The sequence below is a fragment of the Pygocentrus nattereri genome, chromosome 9 (genome assembly GCF_015220715.1).
Source record: "Pygocentrus nattereri isolate fPygNat1 chromosome 9, fPygNat1.pri, whole genome shotgun sequence".
Taxonomy (NCBI): domain Eukaryota; kingdom Metazoa; phylum Chordata; class Actinopteri; order Characiformes; family Serrasalmidae; genus Pygocentrus; species Pygocentrus nattereri.
In genome coordinates, this window is record NC_051219.1 from 7,982,171 (window position 1) to 8,003,901 (window position 21,731).

Below are 21,731 nucleotides of genomic sequence, written 5' to 3' on the forward strand. Positions count from 1 at the left end.
TTTGAATGCTCAAACACACAGACACAGAATCTAAAGCTGCTACCAGCTGTTTAAAGTATATTGCTGTAGTGTTTTTCTGTTATTAACAGGACTATAATGGGCCAGTGAGTCAGCTAACACCTCCATCCTTTATCTTAACACCTCCATCTTTTATCTTAACACTTCTGTCTATGTTCTTGGGAATTTTCTCACTTGTGGTTTAACTCATTATTTATAGGTTTGCAGAAAACTGAACTTTGGCACGAGGCTAACAGACCCCTGAACCACATGTGAGATGGGAGAACAAAGCCAGCTCCCCGGAGAGAGGGGGCTCATCACCAAGCCACAGCATCAGCACACAGTGTTAGAATCCTAAGCCTGGTCTCTGGAGCAGTAGGCACAGTGGCTATTTTGTACTTAGTGATACGTCAGTGCAGAACTGCTTGTTCTGCAGTGAACCTTACTTACCTGGCAGGGGCGACACCATGATCACGAAGGTGGTTCACCCAGGGTGAGGCTCTGCCATTGCACTTGGGTGGTGCTGACCCTTGCGAATTCCCCAAATGCGGGAATCTCGACTGCATAATTTTGGGGGGCAGTCGTGGGCTGGAGGTTAGGGATTTGGCCCTGTGACCGGAAGGTTGCCGGTTCGATTCCCAGGGCTGACAGTCCATGACTGAGGTGTCCTTGAGCAAGACACCTGACCCCCAACTGCTCCCCGGGTGCCGTGGATAGGGCTGCCCACCGCTCTGGGCAAGTGTGCTCACTGCCCCCTAGTGTGTGTGTTCACTAGTGTGTGTATGTGGTGTTTCACTTCATGGATGGGTTAAATGCGGAGGTGGAATTTCCCCGGTTGTGGGATCAAAAAGTATCACTTACTTAACCCTGCCTGTGAGGACAAGATTGGCAGGTGTCATGAAGACTGTCTTCTGTGGTCCATGGTGGACATGACAGAGAGCTTTGAAAGTCTGGTGCAGGGGCTGGTGTGTAATAGACCCCAGCAGGTTCACTGCTAAGAGACACTTGATACTTCATACTTGATATGGGAACATCTGTCATCAGTCACATGACTCTTAGTTGTCATGCAAGTAACCATGAAACCGATAATACCATCTTTTCTTGATGTGGGGAGTGAAGGGAGGGATTAGAGACCCCCTCACCCTCCACCCCCCACTCATGTATCCTTTATCTTTCATGCAAAATTATGTATTTTTAACACCTTAATTATCAGAATAATTTTAATTATCAATCCAGGGTCACCTAATCATTAATATGAGTACATTCAGTAATTGATGTAACCCATTCAAACAGTTGGGATAAAGACCTCTCTACTACTCTGTTACATCACCTTTACTTTTAATTACACTTTTATAAGTTTTGTAAGTGGAATTTTTGCCCATTCATGCTTGATACAAGACTTCAGCTGCTCAATACTCCATGGTCATTGTTATCTGATTCTGATGAGGCCTGCCATTGTCTGGAAGAGATAACTATGGACTTCCTGGGAGAAGATGTCTTGATGGATATGCCTCTCTCAAAAAACTCTATATGCTTCCATGTCAAAGGTATCTTCACAAATAAGCAAGTTACCCATTCTGTGGGCACTGACGCTTCCTCATACCATGAGAGATGTGAGCTTTTTGCACCTTTCACTTCTAAGTTATTCACTTATAAGTGGATAGTCCCTTTTGTGTTTGGCATGGAGAACTCATGTCCAGTTTTACCAAAAATAAGCTGAAATGTGGACTGACCATAGCACATACACTGTACTGCACAAAGTATTCAGTCGTCTGGCTTCACACGCATATGAACTTGACTGACATTCCATTCTTAATCCATAGGGTTTAATATGATGTCGGCCCACCCTTTGCAGCTATAACAGCTTCAACTCTTCTGGGAAGTCTTTCCACAAGTGTTAGGAGTGTGTTTGTGAGTTCAGACACTGATGTTGGACGAGAAGGCCTGGCTCACAGTCTCCGCTCTAATTCATCCCAAAGGTTTTCTATGGGGTTGAGGTCAGGACTCTGTGCAGGCCAGTCAAGTTCTTCCACACCAAACTGGCTCATCCACATCTTTATGGACCTGCTTTGTGCACTGGTGCACAGTCATGTTGGAACAGGAAGGGGCCGTCCCCAAACTGCTCCCACAAAGTTGGGAGCATGAAATTGCCCAAAATCTCTTGGTGCTGAAGCTTTAAGAGCTCCTTTCACTGGAACTAAGGGGCCGAGCCCAACTCCTGAAACACACCCCCACACCATGATCCCCCCTCCACCAAACTTTACACTTGGCACAATGCAGTCAAACAAGTACCGTCTCCTGGCAACCACCAAAGACAGACCCATCCATCAGATTTCCAGACGGAGAAGCGTGATTGGTCACTCCAGAGAACACGTCTCCACTGCTCTAGAGTCCAGTGGTGGCGCTTTACTCCACTGCATTCCATGCTTTGCACTGCGCTTGGTGATGTGAGGCTTGGATGCAGCTGCTCGGCCATGGAAACCCATTCCATGAAGCTCTCTACGCTGTTCTTCAGCTGATCTGAAGGCCACATGAAGTTTGGAGGTCTGTAGTGATGGACTCTGCAGAAAGTCGGTGACCTCTGCGCACTATGCCCCTCAGCATCCGCTGACCACTCTGTCATTTTATGTGGCTGACCACTTCGTGGCTGAGTTGCTGGCGTTCCCAATCGCTTCCACTTTGTTATAATCCCACTGACAGTGGACTGTGGAATATTTAGTAGTGAGGAAATTTCACGACTGGACTTGCTGCCCAGGTGGCGTTCGATCACGGTACCACGCTGGAATTCACTGAGCTCCTGAGAGCGACCCATTCTTTCACTAATGTCTGTAGAAGCAGTCTGCAGGCCTAGGAACCCGAATTCAATGATTTGGATGGGTGAGTGAAAACTGTTGGAAATATAGTGCATTTCCACTGTCTCTTCGACCATCTGAGATGATGTGGTGTTTCTGCATAGAATTGATGTTCTATGTAATAGTTTCCAGTTGCATTTATTGATGGAGCAGCTGACTCTCTTAAGTGACAATGGTTTTCTCAAGTATTCCTGAGCCCATGAGGCTATATTTAACACAGTAGTAGTGTGACAGCTTCTTATTCCCATTTCCAATTCCAGCTTAAATTATGTATATGTTACATTTATCCACCTGGATGGACACTAGCATCTATCTATGGAATTATTTAAGGTGGAATGAAAACCCCAATAAGAAAAGTCAGCATGATGATGTGAATCTTACACAACAGGCAGTTCTCTACATCCTTTTTCCACAATTTTCATAGATAGATAGATAGATAGATAGATAGAGGTTCAGCTCAGACAGCAGCAGATCAGTACCGTCTCTGCAGTAAGGAGACTCGCTGTAGAGCCGTATAGCAGGAGGTAAGAAAGATCTCACACAGCTCTTTAACACAGCGCTGCAGTAACAGACGCCACTGAATGAGCTTCTCCGTTCATCCAGTGTAGCATGCAGAGGGTGTGAGATGTTGTTCAAGATGGCTAACAGCTTGTTGAGCATCCTGTGTTCTGCACAACCTCCAAAGAGTCCAGCTGAACTCCAACAACAGAGCCAGCCTTCTTAATAAGTTTGCTAATTTTGTTCAGAGCACTTTTGTTAATGCTGCTGCCCCAGAACACAACAGCATAGAGTAAAGCACTCGCTACAGCAGACTGGTAGAGTCTATAGGAACTTAGTGCACAAACCAATAGACCTCAGCCTCCTCAGCAGGAAGAGACAGCTTTGGCCTCTCTTGTACACCGCCAGAATGTTACAGCTCCAGTCCAGCTTGTTGTCAAAGTGCTCACCCAGATATTCGAATGTCCCAACCACCTCCACATCAACACCATCAATAGTAACTACTGACAAGGCAGGTTTGGCCTTCCTGAAGTCCAGCACCATCTCCTTAGTCCTACTGATGGTCAGCTGTAGCTAGTTCAGCTTACACCAGCCAAAAGGTCCTTCACCAGCTTTCTGTGTTCCTCCTCCTGTCCATTGTGCACCTTGTGCACCCCACAATGGGTGTGTCACCTGAATTTCTGCAGATGACACGACTCTGTGTTGTACCTGAAGTCAGAGGTGTACAGGTTGAACAGGAATGGGGCTAACACCGTGCCCTGGAGTGCCCAACACTGCACACAGTCCTGTCTGAGACACAACCCTGCAGTCTCACACACTGAGGTCGTCCAGTCAGAACAGAAAATGAGTTGAAGCAGCACAAAGTAGCACACATTTAACTAACCTGCACACCAGCCCACATCCAAACTGCGCAATAAAAGTGTGTTCATATTACACAACAGCCTGTAACAGACAGTATCAGAGACAGTAAAAGTGTAACTGAGCTACAGCAGCGGTAACAATCCTCTGTAGTGCGAGTGTCTGCTGGACTGAATGGCTGTAGTTTGTCTACAGCCTCAGTATTACAGTGTATTATAACAGAATGATCAGTAATGTGTTCATTAAAACTGACTTTTGTAAAGTAATGAAGAAGAATGCCCAGTGCAGCACAATGACCTGTTTTGCTTTTGATGAAGTGAACTGTCCTAACACTTAGAAGAGCTTCTCTGGCATCTAGGTTGGACATGATTGGCTCACAACTTGAGGGATGATTTGATTGGCTGAGCAGGGCTTTATATGCTTCCCCCACAAAGTCTACAACAGATGATTGCCATCTCCCCTTAGAGTCTCTGTTAGAGAATCTCTGACTGTTCTTCAGCTTGAACCAGTTGAAACCAGTAAACTTCACACCTTCAGTAAAACCAGAAACTTTCCTCTGCATTTAACAGCGGCACAAGTTTGTGAAGGACTGCAGTCTGGAGGATTTCTGTTGAGGCAGAGTCGCATCTGAGAGAGCAGTGAGTACGTATTTAATACTGTTTAACCTGATAAACTAAATAAAACACTGTTCTACATTATAATCTGATAAAGAATACAGGTTATCAGATCTTCAGCTGAGAGAGCAGTGAGTCTGAGTTTAACTCTGTTTAACCTGATAAACTAAATAAAACACTGTTCTACATTATAATCTGATAAAGAATACAGCTTATCAGATCTTCAGCTGAGAGAGCAGAGAGTCTGAGTTTAACTCTGTTTAACCTGATGAACTAAATAAAACACTGTTCTACATTATAATCTGATAAAGAATACAGGTTATCAGATCTTCAGCTGAGAGAGCAGAGAGTCTGAGTTTAACTCTGTTTAACCTGATAAACTAAATAAAACACTGTTCTACATTATAATCTGATAAAGAATACAGGTTATCAGATCTTCAGCTGAGAGATCAGTGAGTCTGAGTTTAACTCTGTTTAACCTGATGAACTAAATAAAACACTGTTCTACATTATAATCTGATAAAGAATACAGGTTATCAGATCTTCAGCTGAGAGAGCAGCGAGTCTGAGTTTAACTCTGTTTAACCTGATAAACTAAATAAAACACTGTTCTACATTATAATCTGATAAAGAATACAGGTTATCAGATCTTCAGCTGAGAGAGCAGAGAGTCTGAGTTTAACTCTGTTTAACCTGATAAACTAAATAAAACACTGTTCTACATTATAATCTGATAAAGAATACAGGTTATCAGATCTTCAGCTGAGAGAGCAGTGAGTCTGAGTTTAACTCTGTTTAACCTGATAAACTAAATAAAACACTGTTCTACATTATAATCTGATAAAGAATACAGGTTATCAGATCTTCAGCTGAGAGAGCAGAGAGTCTGAGTTTAACTCTGTTTAACCTGATAAACTAAATAAAACACTGTTCTACATTATAATCTGATAAAGAATACAGGTTATCAGATCTTCAGCTGAGAGAGCAGAGAGTCTGAGTTTAACTCTGTTTAACCTGATAAACTAAATAAAACACTGTTCTACATTATAATCTGATAAAGAATACAGCTTATCAGATCTTCAGCTGAGAGAGCAGAGAGTCTGAGTTTAACTCTGTTTAACCTGATAAACTAAATAAAACACTGTTCTACATTATAATCTGATAAAGAATACAGCTTATCAGATCTTCAGCTGAGAGAGGAGAGAGTCTGAGTTTAACTCTGTTTAACCTGATAAACTAAATAAAACACTGTTCTACATTATAATCTGATAAAGAATACAGGTTATCAGATCTTCAGCTGAGAGAGCAGAGAGTCTGAGTTTAACTCTGTTTAACCTGATAAACTAAATAAAACCACTGTTCTACATTATAATCTGATAAAGAATACAGGTTATCAGATCTTCAGCTGAGAGAGCAGCGAGTCTGAGTTTAACTCTGTTTAACCTGATAAACTAAATAAAACACTGTTCTACATTATAATCTGATAAAGAATACAGGTTATCAGATCTTCAGCTGAGAGAGCAGCGAGTCTGAGTTTAACTCTGTTTAACCTGATAAACTAAATAAAACACTGTTCTACATTATAATCTGATAAAGAATACAGGTTATCAGATCTTCAGCTGAGAGAGCAGAGAGTCTGAGTTTAACTCTGTTTAACCTGATAAACTAAATAAAACACTGTTCTACATTATAATACTGATAAAGAATACAGGTTATCAGATCTTCAGCTGAGAGAGCAGTGAGTCTGAGTTTAACTCTGTTAACCTGATAAACTAAATAAAACACTGTTCTACATTATAATCTGATAAAGAATACATGTTATCAGATCTTCAGCTGAGAGAGGCAGTGAGTCTGAGTTTAACTCTGTTTAACCTGATGAACTAAATAAAACCACTGTTCTACATTATAATCTGATAAAGAATACAGGCTTATCAGATCTTCAGCTGAGAGAGCAGAGAGTCTGAGTTTAACTCTGTTTAACCTGATGAACTAAATAAAACACTGTTCTACATTATAATCTGATAAAGAATACAGGTTATCAGATCTTCAGCTGAGAGAGCAGAGAGTCTGAGTTTAACTCTGTTTAACCTGATAAACTAAATAAAACACTGTTCTACATTATAATCTGATAAAGATACAGGTTATCAGATCTTCAGCTGAGGAGAGCAGCGAGTCTGAGTTTAACTCTGTTTAACCTGATAAACTAAATAAAACACTGTTCTACATTATAATCTGATAAAGAATACAGGTTATCAGATCTTCAGCTGAGAGAGCAGCGAGTCTGAGTTTAACTCTGTTTAACCTGATAACTAAATAAAACACTGTTCTACATTATAATCTGATAAAGAATACAGGTTATCAGATCTTCAGCTGAGAGAGCAGCGAGTCTGAGTTTAACTCTGTTTAACCTGATAAACTAAATAAAACACTGTTCTACATTATAATCTGATAAAGAATACAGGTTAGCAGATCTTCAGCTGAGAGAGCAGTGAGTCTGAGTTTAACTCTGATTAACCTGATAAACTAAATAAAACACTGTTCTACATTATAATCTGATAAAGAATACAGGTTATCAGATCTTCAGCTGAGAGAGCAGTGAGTCTGAGTTTAACTCTGTTTAACCTGATGAACTAATAAAACACTGTTCTACATTATAATCTGATAAAGAATACAGGTTATCAGATCTTCAGCTGAGAGAGCAGAGAGTCGAGTTTAACTCTGTTTAACCTGATAAACTAAATAAAACACTGTTCTACATTATAATCTGATAAAGAATACAGGTTATCAGATCTTCAGCTGAGAGAGCAGAGAGTCTGAGTTTAACTCTGTTTAACCTGATAAACTAAATAAAACACTGTTCTACATTATAATCTGATAAAGAATACAGGTTATCAGATCTTCAGCTGAGAGAGGAGAGAGTCTGAGTTTAACTCTGTTTAACCTGATAAACTAAATAAAACACTGTTCTACATTATAATCTGATAAAGAATACAGGTTATCAGATCTTCAGCTGAGAGAGCAGCGAGTCTGAGTTTAACTCTGTTTAACCTGATAAACTAAATAAAACACTGTTCTACATATAATCTGATAAAGAATACAGGTTATCAGATCTTCAGCTGAGAGAGCATGCGAGTCTGAGTTTAACTCTGTTTAACCTGATAAACTAAATAAAAACACTGTTCTACATTATAATCTGATAAAGAATACAGCTTATCAGATCTTCAGCTGAGAGAGCAGAGAGTCTGAGTTTAACTCTGTTTTAACCTGATAAACTAAATAACAACACTGTTCTACATTATAATCTGATAAAGAATACAGGTTATCAGATCTTCAGCTGAGAGAGCAGAGAGTCTGAGTTTAACTCTGTTTAACCTGATGAACTAAATAAAACACTGTTCTACATTATAATCTGATAAAGAATACAGGTTATCAGATCTTCAGCTGAGAGAGCAGCGAGTCTGAGTTTAACTCTGTTTAACCTGATGAACTAAATAAAACACTGTTCTACATTATAATCTGATAAAGAATACAGGTTATCAGATCTTCAGCTGAGAGAGCAGAGAGTCTGAGTTTAACTCTGTTTAACCTGATAAACTAAATAAAACACTGTTCTACATTATAATCTGATAAGAATACAGGTTATCAGATCTTCAGCTGAGAGAGGAGAGAGTCTGAGTTTAACTCTGTTTAACCTGATGAACTAAATAAAACACTGTTCTACATTATAATCTGATAAAGAATACAGGTTATCAGATCTTCAGCTGAGAGAGCAGAAGAGTCTGAGTTTAACTCTGTTTAACCTGATAAACTAAATAAAACATGTTCTACATTATAATCTGATAAAGAATACAGGTTATCAGATCTTCAGCTGAGAGAGGCAGAGAGTCTGAGTTTAACTCTGTTTACCTGATAACTAAATAAAACACTGTTCTACATTATAATCTGATAAAGAATACAGGTTATCAGATCTTCAGCTGAGAGAGCAGGATGAGTCTGAGTTTAACTCTGTTTAACCTGATAAACTAAATAAAACACTGTTCTACATTATAATCTGATAAAGAATACAGGTTATCAGATCTTCAGCTCGAGAGAGCAGAGAGTCTGAGTTTTAACTCTGTTTAACCTGATAGAACTAAATAAAACACTGTTCTACATTATAATCTGATAAGAATACAGGTTATCAGATCTTCAGCTGAGAGAGCAGCGAGTCTGAGTTTAACTCTGTTTAACCTGATAAACTAAATAAAACACTGTTCTACATTATAATCTGATAAAGAATACAGGTTATCAGATCTTCAGCTGAGAGAGCAGTGAGTCTGAGTTTAACTCTGTTTAACCTGATGAACTAAATAAAACACTGTTCTACATTATAATCTGATAAAGAATACAGGTTATCAGATCTTCAGCTGAGAGAGCAGCGAGTCTGAGTTTAACTCTGTTTAACCTGATAACTAAATAAAACACTGTTCTACATTATAATCTGATAAAGAATACAGGTTATCAGATCTTCAGCTGAGAGAGCAGCGAGTCTGAGTTTAACTCTGTTTAACCTGATAAACTAAATAAAACACTGTTCTACATTATAATCTGATAAAGAATACAGGTTATCAGATCTTCAGCTGAGGAGATAGCAGTGAGTCTGAGTTTAACTCTGTTTAACCTGATAAACTAAATAAAAACACTGTTCTACATTATAATCTGATAAAGAATACAGGTTATCAGATCTTCAGCTGAGAGAGCAGAGAGTCTGAGTTTAACTCTTGTTTAACCTGATAAACTAAATAAAACACTGTTCTACATTATAATCTGATAAAGAATACAGTGCTTATCAGATCTTCAGCTGAGAGAGCAGAGAGTCTGAGTTTAACTCTGTTTAACCTGATAGAACTAAATAAAACACTGTTCTACATTATAATCTGATAAAGAATACAGGTTATCAGATCTTCAGCTAGATGAGAGCAGGAGTCTGAGTTTAACTCTGTTTAACCTGATGAACTAAATAAAACACTGTTCTACATTATAATCTGATAAAGAATACAGGTTATCAGATCTTCAGCTGAGAGAGCAGAGAGTCTGAGTTTAACTCTGTTTAACCTGATAACTAAATAAAACACTGTTCTACATTATAATCTGATAAAGAATACAGGTTATCAGATCTTCAGCTGAGAGAGCAGAGAGTCTGAGTTTAACTCTGTTTAACCTGATGAACTAAATAAAACCACTGTTCTACATTATAATCTGATAAAGAATACAGGTTATCAGATCTTCAGCTGAGAGAGCAGCGAGTCTGAGTTTAACTCTGTTTAACCTGATAAACTAAATAAAACACTGTTCTACATTATAATCTGATAAAGAATACAGGTTATCAGACTCTTCAGCTGAGAGAGCAGAGAGTCTGAGTTTAACTCTGTTTAACCTGATAAACTAAATAAAACACTGTTCTACATTATAATCTGATAAAGAATACAGGTTATCAGATCTTCAGCTGAGAGAGCAGCGAGTCTGAGTTTAACTCTGTTTAACCTGATAACACTAAATAAAACACTGTTCTACATTATAATCTGATAAAGAATACAGGTTATCAGATCTTCAGCTGAGAGAGCAGAGAGTCTGAGTTTAACTCTGTTTAACCTGATAACTAAATAAACACTGTTCTACATTATAATCTGATAAAGAATACAGGTTATCAGATCTTCAGCTGAGAGAGCAGCGAGTCTGAGTTTAACTCTGTTTAACCTGATAAACTAAATAAAACACTGTTCTACATTAATCTGATAAAGAATACAGGTTATCAGATCTTCAGCTGAGAGAGCAGCGAGTCTGAGTTAACTCTGTTTAACCTGATAAACTAAATAAAACACTGTTCTACATTATAATCTGATAAGAATACAGGTTATCAGATCTTCAGCTGAGAGAGCAGCGAGTCTGAGTTTAACTCTGTTTAACCTGAGAACTAAATAAAACACTGTTCTACATTATAATCTGATAAAGAATACAGGTTATCAGATCTTCAGCTGAGAGAGCAGCGAGTCTGAGTTTAACTCTGTTTAACCTGATGAAACTAAATAAAACACTGTTCTACATTATAATCTGATAAAGAATACAGGTTATCAGATCTTCAGCTGAGAGAGCAGAGAGTCTGAGTTTAACTCTGTTTAACCTGATAAACTAAATAAAACACTGTTCTACATTATAATCTGATAAAGAATACAGGTTATCAGATCTTCAGCTGAGAGAGGAGAGATCTGAGTTTAACTCTGTTTAACCTGATAAACTAAATAAAACACTGTTCTACATTATAATCTGATAAAGAATACAGGTTATCAGATCTTCAGCTGAGAGAGCAGAGAGTCTGAGTTTAACTCTGTTTAACCTGATGAACTAAATAAAACACTGTTCTACATTATAATCTGATAAAGAATACAGGTTATCAGATCTTCAGCTGAGAGAGCAGAGAGTCTGAGTTTAACTCTGTTTAACCTGATGAACTAAATAAAACACTGTTCTACATTATAATCTGATAAAGAATACAGGTTATCAGATCTTCAGCTGAGAGAGCAGCGAGTCTGAGTTTAACTCTGTTTAACCTGATAAACTAAATAAAACACTGTTCTACATTATAATCTGATAAAGAATACAGGTATCAGATCTTCAGCTGAGAGAGCAGAGAGTCTGAGTTTAACTCTGTTTAACCTGATGAACTAAATAAAACACTGTTCTACATTATAATCTGATAAAGAATACAGGTTATCAGATCTTCAGCTGAGAGAGCAGAGAGTCTGAGTTTAACTCTGTTTAACCTGATAAACTAAATAAAACACTGTTCTACATTATAATCTGATAAAGCATACAGGTTATCAGATCTTCAGCTGAGAGAGCAGTGAGTCTGAGTTTAACTCTGTTTAACCTGATAAACTAAATAAAACACTGTTCTACATTATAATCTGATAAAGAATACAGGTTATCAGATCTTCAGCTGAGAGAGCAGCGAGTCTGAGTTTAACTCTGTTTAACCTGATGAACTAAATAAAACACTGTTCATCATTATAATCTGATAAAGAATACAGGTTATCAGATCTTCAGCTGAGAGAGCAGCGAGTCTGAGTTTAACTCTGTTTAACCTGATGAACTAAATAAAACACTGTTCTACATTATAATCTGATAAAGAATACAGGTTATCAGATCTTCAGCTGAGAGAGCAGCGAGTCTGAGTTTAACTCTGTTTAACCTGATAAACTAAATAAAACACTGTTCTACATTATAATCTGATAAAGAATACAGTGTATCGACTTCAGCTGAGAGATCAGTGAGTCTGAGTTTTAACCTCTGTTTAACCTGATAAACTAAAAAACACTGTTCTACACTTTATAATCTGATAAAGAATACAGGTTATCAGATCTTCAGCCTGAGAGAGCAGAGTAGTCTGAGTTTTAACTCTGTTTAACATGCATGATAACTAAATAAAACACTGTTCTACATTATAATCTGATAAAGAATACAGGTTATCAGATCTTCAGCTGAGAGAGCAGCGAGTCTGAGTCTTAACTCTGTTTAACCTGATAAACTAAATAAAACACTGTTCTACATCTATAATCTGATAAAGAATACAGGTTATCAGATCTTCAGCTGAGAGAGAGAGAGTCTGAGTTTAACTCTGTTTAACCTGATGAACTAAATAAAACACTGTTCTACTTATAATCTGATAAAGAATACAGGTTATCAGATCTTCAGCTGAGAGAGCAGTGAGTCTGAGTTTAACTCTGTTTAACCTGATGAACTAAATAAAACACTGTTCTACATTATAATCTGATAAAGAATACAGGTTATCAGATCTTCAGCTGAGAGATGCAGAGAGTCTGAGTTTAACTCTGTTTAACCTGATAAACTAATAAAACACCTGTTCTACATTATAATCTGATAAAGAATACAGGTTATCAGATCTTCAGCTGAGAGAGCAGCGAGTCTGAGTTTAACTCTGTTTAACCTGATAAACTAAATAAAACACTGTTCTACATTATAATCTGATAAAGAATACAGGTTATCAGATCTTCAGCTGAGAGAGCAGAGAGTCTGAGTTGTAACTCTGTTTAACCTGATAAACTAAATAAAACACTGTTCTACATTATAATCTGATAAAGAATACAGGTTTATCAGATCTTCAGCTGAAGAGAGCAGAGAGGTCTGAGTTTAACTCTGTTTAACCTGATAAACTAAATAAAACACGTTCTACCATATAATCTGATAAGAATACAGGTTTTCAGATCTTCAGCTGAGAGTACAGCGAGTCTGAGTTTAACTCTGTTTACACCTGATAACTAATAAAACACTGTTCTACATATAATCTGATAAAGAATACAGGTTATCAGATCTTCAGCTGAGAGAGCAGGAGAGTCTGAGTTTAAACTCTGTTAACTGATAGAACTAAATAAAACACTGTTCCTACATTATAATCTGATAAAGAATACAGGTTATCAGAATCTTCAGCTGAGAGAGAGAGAGTCTGAGTTTAACTACTGTTTAACCTGATAAACTAAATAAAACACTGTTCTACATTATAAGCTGATAAAGAATACAGCTTATCAGATCTTCAGCTGAGAGAGGCAGAGAGTCTGAGTTAACTCTGTTTTAACCTGATAACTAAATAAAACACTGTTCTACATTATAATCTGATAAAGAATACAGGTTATCAGATCTTCAGCTGAGGAGAGCAGGAGTCTGAGTTTACTCTGTTTAACCTGATGAACTAAATAAAACACTGTTCTACATTATAATCTGATAAAGAATACAGGTTATCAGATCTTCAGCTGAGAGAGCAGAGAGTCTGAGTTTAACTCTGTTTAACCTGATAAACTAAATAAAACACTGTTCTACATTTATATCTGATAAAGAATACAGGTTATCAGATCTTCAGCTGAGAGAGCAGCGAGTCTGAGTTTAACTCTGTTTAACCTGATGAACTAAATAAACACTGTTCTACATTATAATCTGATAAAGAATACAGGTTATCAGATCTTCAGCTGAGAGAGCAGAGAGTCTGAGTTTAACTCTGTTTAACCTGATAAACTAAGTAAAACACTGTTCTACATTATATCTGATAAAGAATACAGGTTATCAGATCTTCAGCTGAGAGAGCAGAGAGTCTGAGTTTTAACTCTGTTTAACCTGATAAACTAAATAAAACACTGTTCTACATTATAATCTGATTAAGAATACAGGTTATCAGATCTTCAGCTGAGAGAGCAGAGAGTCTGAGTTTAACTCTGTTTAACCTGATAAACTAAATAAAACACTGTTCTACATTATAATCTGATAAAGAATACAGCTTATCAGATCTTCAGCTGAGAGAGCAGCGAGTCTGAGTTTAACTCTGTTTAACCTGATAAACTAAATAAAACACTGTTCTACATTATAATCTGATAAAGAATACAGGTTATCAGATCTTCAGCTGAGAGAGGAGAGTCTGAGTTTAACTCTGTTTAACCTGATGAAACTAAATAAAACACTGTTCTACATATAATCTGATAAAGAATACAGGTTATCAGATCTTCAGCTGAGAGAGCAAGAGTCTGAGTTTAACTCTGTTTAACCTGATAACTAAATAAAACACTGTTCTACATTATAATCTGATAAGAATACAGGTTATCAGATCTTCAGCTGAGAGAGGCGAGAGTCTGAGTTTAACTCTGTTTAACCTGATAAACTAAATAAAACACTGTTCTACATTATAATCTGATAAAGAATACAGGTTATCAGATCTTCAGCTGAGAGAGCAGTGAGTCTGAGTTTAACTCTGTTTAACCTGATAAACTAAATAAAACACTGTTCTACATTATAATCTGATAAAGAATACAGGTTATCAGATCTTCAGCTGAGAGAGCAGAGAGTCTGAGTTTAACTCTGTTTAACCTGATGAACTAAATAAAACACTGTTCTACATTATAATCTGATAAAGAATACAGGTTATCAGATCTTCAGCTGAGAGAGCAGAGCGTCTGAGTTTAACTCTGTTTAACCTGATAAACTAAATAAAACACTGTTCTACATTATAATCTGATAAAGAATACAGGTTATCAGATCTTCAGCTGAGAGAGAGAGTCTGAGTTTAACTCTGTTTAACCTGATAACTAAATAAAACACTGTTCTACATTATAATCTGATAAAGAATACAGGTTATCAGATCTTCAGCTGAGAGAGCAGCGAGTCTGAGTTTAACTCTGTTTAACCTGATAAACTAAATAAAACACTGTTCTACATTATAATCTGATAAAGAATACAGGTTATCAGATCTTCAGCTGAGAGAGCAGCGAGTCTGAGTTTAACTCTGTTTACCTGATAAACTAAATAAAACACTGTTCTACTATAATCTGATAAAGAATACAGGTTATCAGATCTTCAGCTGAGAGAGCAGCGAGTCTGAGTTTAACTCTGTTTAACCTGATGAACTAAATAAAACACTGTTCTACATTATAATCTGATAAAGAATACAGGTTATCAGATCTTCAGCTGAGAGAGGAGAGAGTCTGAGTTTAACTCTGTTTAACCTGATAAACTAAATAAAACACTGTTCTACATTATAATCTGATAAAGAATACAGCTTATCAGATCTTCAGCTGAGAGAGGAGAGAGTCTGAGTTTAACTCTGTTTAACCTGATAAACTAAATAAAACACTGTTCTACATTATAATCTGATAAAGAATACAGGTTATCAGATCTTCAGCTGAGAGAGCAGTGAGTCTGAGTTTAACTCTGTTTAACCTGATGAACTAAATAAAACACTGTTCTACATTATAATCTGATAAAGAATACAGGTTATCAGATCTTCAGCTGAGAGAGCAGAGAGTCTGAGTTTAACTCTGTTTAACCTGATAAACTAAATAAAACACTGTTCTACATTATAATCTGATAAAGAATACAGGTTATCAGATCTTCAGCTGAGAGAGCAGAGAGTCTGAGTTTAACTCTGTTTAACCTGATGAACTAAATAAAACACTGTTCTACATTATAATCTGATAAAGAATACAGGTTATCAGATCTTCAGCTGAGAGAGCAGAGAGTCTGAGTTTAACTCTGTTTAACCTGATAAACTAAATAAAACACTGTTCTACATTATAATCTGATAAAGATACAGGTTATCAGATCTTCAGCTGAGAGAGCAGTGAGTCTGAGTTTAACTCTGTTTAACCTGATAAACTAAATAAAACACTGTTCTACATTATAATCTGATAAAGAATACAGGTTATCAGATCTTCAGCTGAGAGAGCAGAGAGTCTGAGTTTAACTCTGTTTAACCTGATAACTAAATAAAACACTGTCTACATTATAATCTGATAAGAATACAGCTTATCAGATCTTCAGCTGAGAGAGCAGAGAGTCTGAGTTTAACTCTGTTTAACTGATAAACTAAATAAAACACTGTTCTACATTATAATCTGATAAAGAATACAGGTTATCAGATCTTCAGCTGAGAGAGCAGTGAGTCTGAGTTTAACTCTGTTTAACCTGATAAACTAAATAAAACACTGTTCTACATTATAATCTGATAAAGAATACAGGTTATCAGATCTTCAGCTGAGAGAGCAGAGAGTCTGAGTTTAACTCTGTTTAACCTGATAAACTAAATAAAACACTGTTCTACATTATAATCTGATAAAGAATACAGGTTATCAGATCTTCAGCTGAGAGAGCAGCGAGTCTGAGTTTAACTCTGTTTAACCTGATAAACTAAATAAAACACTGTTCTACATTATAATCTGATAAAGAATACAGGTTATCAGATCTTCAGCTGAGAGAGCAGAGAGTCTGAGTTTAACTCTGTTTAACCTGATAAACTAAATAAAACACTGTTCTACATTATAATCTGATAAAGAATACAGGTTATCAGATCTTCAGCTGAGAGAGCAGAGAGTCTGAGTTTAACTCTGTTTAACCTGATAAACTAAATAAAACACTGTTCTACATTATAATCTGATAAAGAATACAGGTTATCAGATCTTCAGCTGAGAGAGCAGAGAGTCTGAGTTTAACTCTGTTTAACCTGATAAACTAAATAAAACACTGTTCTACATTATAATCTGATAAAGAATACAGGTTATCAGATCTTCAGCTGAGAGAGCAGAGAGTCTGAGTTTAACTCTGTTTAACCTGATAACTAAATAAAACACTGTTCTACATTATAATCTGATAAAGAATACAGGTTATCAGATCTTCAGCTGAGAGAGCAGCGAGTCTGAGTTTAACTCTGTTTAACCTGATGAACTAAATAAAACACTGTTCTACATTATAATCTGATAAGAATACAGGTTATCAGATCTTCAGCTGAGAGAGCAGAGAGTCTGAGTTTAACTCTGTTTAACCTGATAAACTAAATAAAACACTGTTCTACATTATAATCTGATAAAGAATACAGGTTATCAGATCTTCAGCTGAGAGAGCAGAGAGTCTGAGTTTAACTCTGTTTAACCTGATAAACTAAATAAAACACTGTTCTACATTATAATCTGATAAAGCATACAGGTTATCAGATCTTCAGCTGAGAGAGCAGTGAGTCTGAGTTTAACTCTGTTTAACCTGATAAACTAAATAAAACACTGTTCTACATTATAATCTGATAAAGAATACAGGTTATCAGATCTTCAGCTGAGAGAGCAGAGAGTCTGAGTTTAACTCTGTTTAACCTGATAAACTAAATAAAACACTGTTCTACATTATAATCTGATAAAGAATACAGCTTATCAGATCTTCAGCTGAGAGAGCAGTGAGTCTGAGTTTGTCTACATCCTCTCGTGCTTTTAACCTGAATGAACTAAATAAAACACTGTTTCTACAATGTATAATCTGCACATAAAGTAATACAGCAGTTATCAGAATCTTCAGCTGAGCAGGAGGCCAGAGGAGTCTGAGTTTAACCTCTGTTTTTAACCTGATAAACTAATAAAACACTGTTTCTACATTATAAATCTGATAAAGAATACAGGTTATCAGATCTTCAGCTGAGAGAGCAGAGAGGTCTGAGTTTAACTCTGTTTAACCTGATGAAACTAAATAAAACACTGTTCTACATTATAATCTGATAAAGAATACAGGTTATCAGATCTTCAGCTCGAGAGAGCAGAGAGTCTACTGGAGTTTAACTCTGTTTAACCGATTAAACTAATAAAACACTGTTCTACATTATAATCTGATAAAGCATACAGGTTATCAGATCTTCAGCTGAATGAGAGCAGTGAGTCTGAGTTTAACTCTGTTTAACCTGATAAACTAAATAAAACACTGTTCTACATTATAATCGATAAAGAATACAGGTTATCAGATCTTCAGCTGAGAGAGCAGAGAGTCTGAGTTTAAACTCTGTTTAACCTGATAAACTAAATAAAAACACTTGTTCTACATTATAATCTGATAAAGAATAAGGTTATCAGATCTTCAGCTGAGAGAGCAGTAGAGTCTGAGTTTAACTCTGTTTAACCTGATAACTAAATAAAACACTGTTCTACATTATAATCTGATAAAGAATACAGGTTATCAGATCTTCAGCTGAGAGAGCAGAGAGTCTGAGTTAACTCTGTTTAACCTGATGAACTAAATAAAACACTGTTCTACATTATAATCTGATAAAGAATACAGGTTATCAGATCTTCAGCTGAGAGAGCAGAGAGTCTGAGTTTAACTCTGTTTAACCTGATAAACTAAATAAAACACTGTTCTACATTATAATCTGATAAAGAATACAGGTTATCAGATCTTCAGCTGAGAGAGCAGAGAGTCTGAGTTTAACTCTGTTTAACCTGATAACTAAATAAAACACTGTTCTACATTATAATCTGATAAAGAATACAGGTTATCAGATCTTCAGCTGAGAGAGCAGAGAGTCTGAGTTTAACTCTGTTTAACCTGATAAACTAAATAAAACACTGTTCTACATTATAATCTGATAAAGAATACAGGCTTATCAGATCTTCAGCTGAGAGAGCAGAGAGTCTGAGTTTAACTCTGTTTAACCTGATAAACTAAATAAAACACTGTTCTACATTATAATCTGATAAAGAATACAGGTTATCAGATCTTCAGCTGAGAGAGCAGAGAGTCTGAGTTTAACTCTGTTTAACCTGATAAACTAAATAAAACACTGTTCTACATTATAATCTGATAAAGAATACAGGTTATCAGATCTTCAGCTGAGAGAGCAGAGAGTCTGAGTTTAACTCTGTTTAACCTGATAAACTAAATAAAACACTGTTCTACATTATAATCTGATAAAGAATACAGGTTATCAGATCTTCAGCTGAGAGAGCAGAGAGTCTGAGTTTAACTCTGTTTAAACCTGATAAACTAAAATTAAACACTGTTCTACATTATAATCTGATAAAGAATACAGGTTATCAGATCTTCAGCTGAGAGAGAGCAGTCTGAGTCTGAGTTTAACTCTGTTTAACCTGATAAACTAAAATAAAAACACTGTTCTACATTATATAATCTGATAAAGAATACAGGTTATCAGATCTTCAGCTGAGAGAGCAGAGAGTCTGAGTTTAACTCTGTTTAACCTGATGAACTAAATAAAAAACTGTTCTACATTATAAATCTGATAAAAGAATACAGGTTATCAGATCTTCAGCTGAGAGAGCAGCGAGTCTGAGTTTAACTCTGTTTAACCTGATAAACTAAATAAAAACACTGTTTCTACATTATAATCTGATAAAGATACAGCTTATCAGATCTTCAGCTGAGAGAGCAGAGAGTCTGAGTTTAACTCTGTTTTAACCTGATAAACTAAATAAAACCACTGTTCTACATTATAATCTGATAAAGAATACAGGTTATCAGATATTCAGCTGAGAGAGCAGAGAGTCTGAGTTTAACTCTGTTTAACCTGATGAAACTAAATAAAACACTGTTCTACATTATAATCTGATAAAGAATACAGGTTATCAGATCTTCAGCTGAGAGAGGCAGAGAGTCTGAGTTTAACTTCTGTTTAACCTGTATAACTAAATAAAAACACTGTTCTACATTATAATCTGATAAAGAATACAGGTTATCAGATCTTCAGCTGAGAGAGCAGCTGAGTCTGAGTTTAACTCTGTTTAAACCTGATAAACTAAATAAAACACTGTTCTACATTATAATCTGATAAAGAATACAGGTTATCAGATCTTCAGCTGAGAGAGCAGAGAGTCTGAGTTTAACTCTGTTTAACCTGATAAACTAAATAAAACACTGTTCTACATTATAATCTGATAAAGAATACAGGTTATCAGATCTTCAGCTGAGAGAGCAGAGAGTCTGAGTTTAACTCTGTTTAACCTGATAAACTAAATAAAACACTGTTCTACATTATAATCTGATAAAGAATACAGGTTATCAGATCTTCAGCTGAGAGAGCAGTGAGTCTGAGTTTAACTCTGTTTAACCTGATAAACTAAATAAAACACTGTTCTACATTATAATCTGATAAAGAATACAGGTTATCAGATCTTCAGCTGAGAGAGCAGAGAGTCTGAGTTTAACTCTGTTTAACCTGATAAACTAAATAAAACACTGTTCTACATTATAATCTGATAAAGAATACAGGTTATCAGATCTTCAGCTGAGAGAGCAGAGAGTCTGAGTTTAACTCTGTTTAACCTGATGAACTAAATAAAACACTGTTCTACATTATAATCTGATAAAGAATACAGGTTATCAGATCTTCAGCTGAGAGAGCAGAGAGTCTGAGTTTAACTCTGTTTAACCTGATAAACTAAATAAAACACTGTTCTACATTATAATCTGATAAAGAATACAGGTTATCAGATCTTCAGCTGAGAGAGCAGTGAGTCTGAGTTTAACTCTGTTTAACCTGATAAAACTAAATAAAACACTGTTCTACATTATAATCTGATAAAGAATACAGGTTATCAGATCTTCAGCTGAGAGAGCAGAGAGTCTGAGTTTAACTCTGTTTAACCTGATAAACTAAATAAAACACTGTTCTACATTATAATCTGATAAAGAATACAGGTTATCAGATCTTCAGCTGAGAGAGCAGCGATGTCTGAGTTTAACTCTGTTTAACCTGATAAACTAAATAAAACACTGTTCTACATTATAATCTGATAAAGAATACAGGTTATCAGATCTTCAGCTGAGAGAGCAGAGAGTCTGAGTTTAACTCTGTTTAACCTGATAACTAAATAAAACACTGTTCTACATTATAATCTGATAAAGAATACAGGTTATCAGATCTTCAGCTGAGAGAGCAGAGAGTCTGAGTTTAACTCTGTTTAACCTGATAAACTAAATAAAACACTGTTCTACATTATAATCTGATAAAGAATACAGTTATCAGATCTTCAGCTGGAGAGAGCAGAGAGTCTGAGTTTAACTCTGTTTAACCTGATAAACTAAATAAAAACACTGTTCTACATTATAATCTGATAAAGAATACAGTTATCAGATCTTCAGCTGAGAGAGCAGTGAGTCTGAGTTTAACTCTGTTTAACCTGATGAACTAAATAAAACACTGTTCTACATTATAATCTGATAAAGAATACAAGGTTATCAGATCTTCAGCTGAGAGAGGCAGAGAGTCTGAGTTTAACTCTGTTTAACCTGATAAACTAATAAAACACTGTTCTACATTATAATCTGATAAAGAATACAGGTTATCAGATCTTCAGCTGGAGAGAGCAGCGAGGTCTGAGTTTAACTCTGTTTAAACCTGATAAACTAAATAAAACACTGTTCTACATTATAATCTGATAAAGAATACAGGTTATCAGATCTTCAGCTGAGAGAGCAGATGAGTCTGAGTTTAACTCTGTTTAACCTGATGAACTAAATAAAACACTGTTCTACATTATAATCTGATAAAGAATACAGGTTATCAGATCTTCAGCTGAGAGAGCAGAGAGTCTGAGTTTAACTCTGTTTA

General features: G+C 36.1%; 1 pseudogene; it reads left to right on the forward strand.

Annotated features, from left to right (window-relative positions):
* The first annotated feature begins 439 nt into the window (after positions 1–439).
* Positions 440–589, forward strand: LOC119264118 (annotated as a pseudogene).
* The last annotated feature ends 21,142 nt before the right edge of the window (positions 590–21,731 follow it).